The sequence below is a fragment of the Triticum dicoccoides genome, chromosome 2B (genome assembly GCF_002162155.2).
Source record: "Triticum dicoccoides isolate Atlit2015 ecotype Zavitan chromosome 2B, WEW_v2.0, whole genome shotgun sequence".
Lineage (NCBI taxonomy): Eukaryota > Viridiplantae > Streptophyta > Magnoliopsida > Poales > Poaceae > Triticum > Triticum dicoccoides.
The window spans coordinates 177,455,852-177,461,273 of NC_041383.1; positions in this window are offsets into that span (position 1 = coordinate 177,455,852).

Consider the following 5,422-nt stretch of genomic DNA (forward strand, 5'->3'; position numbering starts at 1 on the left):
GGGTACACCACTAGGGCGGAGGCCGAATCTAGATACGCCCGCTATCTAGCGGGAGAGAGGAGGGAGCGTTGGAGGAACCGGATGAAGACCAGTTTGATCGTGATGATGCTCATCGTGATGACCACAACTCTCTTCTATGTGATGGTAGTTTAGATGGTCGATATCGACTTGTAATGTGAAGACAAACTAGCTACTCGTGGTCTCGAGACTTGTAATGTTCTATCTTTGTTCGGTCTTTTGAATTCAGAGACTAATATGATGATTTGTATTCGGAGACTAATCTTCTATTGTAATCGATGAATCTGCTGTTGCTGTGTGCTGTTGTCTAAATTCTGTTCAATAATATATTTTGTAACCTGTGAAAATATCAGAAAAGAAAATAAATAATCCCTAATATTCATACTAGTGGCACAGTACGCAAGACACTAATGGCGCACTGTGATAATCACACTAATGGCGCATCAGCCACTGGTGCGCCATTAGTATGCCAAAGCACATGGGTACATATGGCCCCCTGGAAAGAATTCTAATGGCGCACTGTGGGCAATACTAATGGCGCACTACGCGGTGCGCCATTAGAACACCAGATACTAATGGCGCACCTGTGGTGCGCCATTAGAATTTAATTCCAATGGCGTGATGCCAGTGGCGCACCAGTAGTGCGCCATTAGAAGGCAAAACTGGTGCGCCACTAGCATGCCTTTTCCTAGTAGTGGTTGGTCGTGGTTGTGATCGCCGGAAGGATCACTGTTCGAGACCAAATATTGGTCGTGGTTGTGATCGCCGTAAGGATCACGGTTTGAGGCCAAATATAGGTCGTGGTTGTGATCGCCGGAAGGATCACTGTTTGAGACCAAATATTGGTCATGGTTGTGATCGCTGGAAGGATCACAAGATGTCTCTGGGTTGGCGCGTTTGTGATCCAAGAGCGATCACGTTTGGTAAGCCAGTCCGAGGGACTTTTATCACAAGAGCATGGTCACGGCATGTTGGTTATATTGTTGCATTATTATGAACTAGGAAAGTGGCCCGCTCGATGCGCGGGCTAGATTTTTGTAATGATTAATAGTGAGAATATATTGTTTGGCACGGGCAACATCTCATTTGAAACTTAAAATCTCACAACAATTTTAATATTCTCCAGGAATCAAATTGATAACATCGTGTGGGCAATATGATTGTCATCTTAAAACTCATATAGCATAATCGAAATAATAATGCTTGAGAAAACCCCATAATTTTTTATTACTGTTTGGGTATTCATAGGAAAATCATTTTACTTATAATTTAGAAGATGTCTCAATTTGTCGATGTTTAGAAATTAAGTATTTATCAGTTTTTTCGCTCAGGTGCAATCATATTACATACAGTGTGTTTAGGTATTAAATATGAAAAACATAAAACTATGGGTTTTGATCCTTTAGTTAATACATGATTTGCCAGATTAATGGTCGAATATATTTTTTAGAAATTTTAATTTATCTCGTTTCATGGTCAAAGTCACCTTCCTTTTATATAAAAATATGGATCATATCATCATTTTGGAGAACTTAACATATTGAGAATCATATTAAGTTAGAATTTCTATGAAATTTTATATCAGTACAAATAACAAAACTTGTATCGCTTTTTCGTGAGAATTTTGAGCATACCAATTTTTTAATTAAATTGTGATTAAGTACATGTTACATGATGTTGTGATGATAAAGATGCAGGATGTTTTGTTAACAATGGTGAATGATTGTTTTATTTTATAATAGGCTATATGACTTTTGATTGCTATATGAAATATATAGGAGCAACCAAATAATGTACTGACATAGGAATAATGGTTATAAAATCATATGATATCTTTTAGTAGAGAAGAACTTGACCTTCGTATAATCTATTTCTCTGATTCAAAAATAAAGGTCATTCTTTTTCTGCAGAGTAATAATTTTGTTTAATTCATTCAAACTTCTATTTAATGATGAACATCCATAAAATGTTGTCATGAATACTGAATCAGTGAACTGTATGTGGAGGAGGCCAAGTATATCATGATAAATAGCATTCTCCCGATGAGTTCGAGTCGAAATATAGTTCACGTTGAGTGACAAGAATGTTCATATAGCTAGTTCCATATTTTGGACTCTGGTGTGCTCTCGGGATTTCAATCCTAAAGAAATAGAGAAAACACGAGTATATGTGAAGTGCCAAATTGCTAGACGTCTAGATCCAACCGGAAACTTTATATTTAGACTATACATAAAAGAGAAATCATAGAGAAGGCAAAACAAAATCATGTGAGACAATTTACTACTTATAGTTTGGCGTCTGTTGATACCATCTAAAAAATGCAGAAGATATGTTTTGTCATAACCATATGGTTCAGAAGCAAAATAATTTAACTTTAGGTACATTGGTAGAGATAAATACTAAATTGCATAATTCAAAGTTAGAAATTGGATTTTTAATCACAGTCCAGGTTGGTCGGGGGTCTCTTTCTTTGCTTGACCATATGCAAAATTTGAGAAGAAAGCTGTTGCACGTAGCAGGATCACCATCACGTGGATTTCTTTCCAAAAAGGTTAACTTTCACCATCTTTGGTCTTCTCCAACAAATTTCTATGCAAAAAGGGGTCACATACACTATGTACTTGCTTGTCAAGATGCGCTGTCATCGGTCTTCTCTGGTAGCTGCATCTTATCAAACCACATTTGTATGCTTTACTCCTGAGAAATCGGCAACAACAACAGCAAAGGATTGCGAAGAAGGTGTGCACATAGTTACCAAGAGGATTTCTGAGAGTAGCTATGAAACAATTTTTCACCATCAAGACGAACATTACCTCTTGTTCCCGAGTTATCTCTGGATGGGTTGCATTATCCTCTATCTCAGTTGAAACGACTGATCGCTGATGCTTGGATTACTCCCTCGCGAATGTGCTCTAACTCTTATCCTCCTTCAACGACTCTAGGTTTTTCCTATCTCTATCTGCCCATGATTTTCATGGAGAAATTGCGGACATGGTTGCAACTAAAACTGAACGTGAGTATCACATTGCTAACTGTAAGTAGTAGATTGGTCCAATTGACACATCAAGTTTGGTGGCCAGTTTTGTACGTGAGGATTCTAAATATTGGCTACAGAGCCAATAAATCATTAGAAGGTGAGGAATTGAAGAGGTAATTGTGAAAATCATCTATCCGATTTGCATACTTACAATGAACCAATATGACCAAATAATTGGATTAGAGAGAGAGAGAGCACTTATATATCATACCTTGGCATGGCCAGTAATCTTCAAAGACAGCTCAATCTTTCGGCTTCCTCCTGAATAAAAAAATTCCATAGAAGTATTTTTTATCTCATTTTCAAACAATCGCCACACACAAAAATTACTATTTGAGCATTAGCACTGCAAAAGAAACAAATCTCTACACTTTTCAACAAATGTCCTTCTCTACATGGTTGATCGACCAAAGGTTGGAGTATATATAATATATGTACCACGTCATCAGACTCTTTATGGTTTCAGTTTACTTGACAGTTTATTAAACTATATATGTAATATTGGACAACTTTACTATAGTTGCGCTTATCTACCTTGACCTACCCAGTAATCTGAACACGGACCAATGAAAACATCTGCTCGACTTCATACTGTTCTAAATAGTGAGTTCATTTAGGTGGAGAGAGTGCTCTTTATATAAAGATGTAAGCTATGAAACACACAGAAAATTTACACCTGCAATAATTTGAACCAAACCAAAACTGTAAGCGTATATGTTCCAAATATATTATCTTTGCAGGTTGAGGAAAACACTTTTATGTTGTTGATTGATTGGTCTCCCATACCATACATGGGCAATACTTATGGAAACATTTATCAAACAATTAAAAAAATCAGGGGTAGTGTTATATAGTAATAGATACTAAGATAGTGTAATTGGAAGAAACATACGTACTGCTGCAAGTCTGCAACTACCAATACCCGTGATGCATGAAAAAAACTCTTGCTAGGTGTGAGTATATATAGAACTGGAGCCCATACACACATCGTGTGTAACCGCGGATAAGTGAATTTTGGCGGCAGCTGGTGGTGTCCTTACGGATTGACATGGCGACCTTAGGAGGATGTACAGCCAGAAATAGTTTGTTGCGGTAACATTAATTTGCTGATATAGAATCATCTCTCCACAAAAAGTACAATAATGTCAAAACTGATATTAGCTATTTTTAACATACATACGTACTGATAACATTGGCAGATGATGAGAATAAATCTAGAGAAACAATACTTAACTATCAAAGTAGAAGTATTAAGTAAGGGATCAATTAATCAAACCTGCATGATCTCCTAGGCTACCAGATCGCTTATGTGCATCTCGGCTGCCTGTAGCATCATCTACTCTTAGCGGCTATTTGTTTCCTCATGGAACATGAGCGTAGAGGAAGGGTAGCCACATAATCCCATGAGTCAAGATGAGTTTGGCACAAATATATCACCCCAGGTGACATGGCACATATTAGGCTTGACAACGAATTCTGGACACAACCCGGACCATATACGCTGGAAGTTCGGATAAGATCGCCTTGCCATATGATGGCTTTGTTGTTGTTGTTGTTTCGGTGGATAGATCGGGCTTGGTGGTGAATTCTGGACACAACCCAAACCCTAGTCTGGAAGTTCGGATTAAATCGCCTTTCCATCTGACGGCTTCACTGTTGTCGCTCTTTTTTTTGTAAATATATCACCATGGTCCGTAGGCATAGTTGTAGTTTAATAAAGGGTGAGACATTTTCTTATAATAGCATAGCTAGGTTACTCCCTTGAACTTTAACATGAAAGAGCTATTAGCAAAATCTTATGGTCGTTATTTTGTAGTGGTTAAACTGATGGCTAGATGTTTCTAACTATTGTAGTGGTTAAACTGGGCCTCGGCTGGGCCTGCATGCATGTTCACCGTCGTTTTCCATATCTGGCTGTATGTGCATGTGTTTGAATTAAAAGAAATTAGAAAAAAAATGGTGGCACCGCTGGGATTTGATCCCTGGTCTCTCATTTTGGTTGCAGCGCAGCAGACAACTCAGGCCAGGCTCCTAAGCTTGCTAATTAGGGCATCTGGGACCTTAAGAATGAAGACATGCGTACTCGGGCTGAGATAAATGGGCACGGTCATGATGGGCATGTGCGAGTGTTACGGCCCACTGGACGGACAAGGGACCATGCTGGAAGTAGTTTTTCATATTATTTTTACTTATCAAATAGTCCCACCTTGCTATTTTACATTAAATTTTACCAGTTTATATACGTTTTTTAGGTTGTCAGGCATCAAGATATGCTTTGGAAATTAAGCAAAGAAATAAAGAAAGGAAATAGACATTCTTTGCATGAGAAATAAAGAAGGAAGATGGTAATTATGTAGAGCCGGCAAG